Consider the following 1,061-nt stretch of genomic DNA (forward strand, 5'->3'; position numbering starts at 1 on the left):
TTACACTGTAGATAGATGGTGTGTATAAACAGTCTCCTGGAAATGGCCAGCGCTGCTGGCAAGCCAGCCCCTACCACAGTTTCCCAGGTGTGGCATGCGGTGAGGCAGGCACTTTTTTGGACTAACTTGACTCAAGTATCAGGGCTGCTGAAGACTGAAATACCCTGTTTGTGGGATTCAGATGCAGGCATCAAACCTTCAGACAACTCTCCTCCATTAAAACAATGGAGAGAATCAGAAGTGCCTCCACCCAGCCAAGGGGCTTCTAGCCCATTCTTTCTCCTCTCGCTTTCGGAACATGCAGGCTTCTAAGAACACACAAGAGTGTCAAACACATAAACACACTAGACCCTTGTCGCCTCCCCAGGCTGAGTTCACATTTCCCTTTCTGTCTACTCCCACTGGATCTTCTTTCTGACTATAGACTCAGAGGTTCCAATCCCCTCCTCAGGTTTGGTCATTAGCTAGAACAACTCACAGAACCCGGAGAAACACTTTACTTATATTACTGGTTTATTATAAAGGGTACAACTCAGGAACAGACAAATAAAAGAGATACATAAGACAACTTCTGGGCACGGAGCTTCCATGCTCTCTCTGGGTGTGTTCACCAGCTTGGAATCTCCCTAAAACCCAATGTTTAGGGATTTCTATGTCATCATTGATGAAAACTATTGGCCATTGGTGATTAACTCTGCCACCAGCCCCTCTCTCTTCCCAGAGGTGGGGCTGAAAGTTCCAACCCCATGATCACATGGTTAGTTCTGTGAACCAGCCCCAATCCTGAAGTTATCTGCAACTCCTACCAGTCATCTCATTAGCATACAAAAGACAATAAAATAAAGGATTTTAGGAGGTCTGAGCCAAGAACCAGAAACAGAAGACCATACATTTATTTTGTATTATGACATAGGGTCCAGGTACTCACCTTCTATGAATGGTTGGACACATTAGCTCCTTCACAGGAGTACAGTTCCTTTGCACTGTGCACCCCACACATGCGCGCACACATATACACACACAAATATACACATACATATCCATAAGCACACATATGCATA

The sequence above is a fragment of the Pteropus medius genome, unplaced genomic scaffold (genome assembly GCF_902729225.1).
Source record: "Pteropus medius unplaced genomic scaffold, Ma_sr-lr_union100, whole genome shotgun sequence".
NCBI classification, from domain to species: Eukaryota; Metazoa; Chordata; class Mammalia; order Chiroptera; family Pteropodidae; genus Pteropus; species Pteropus medius.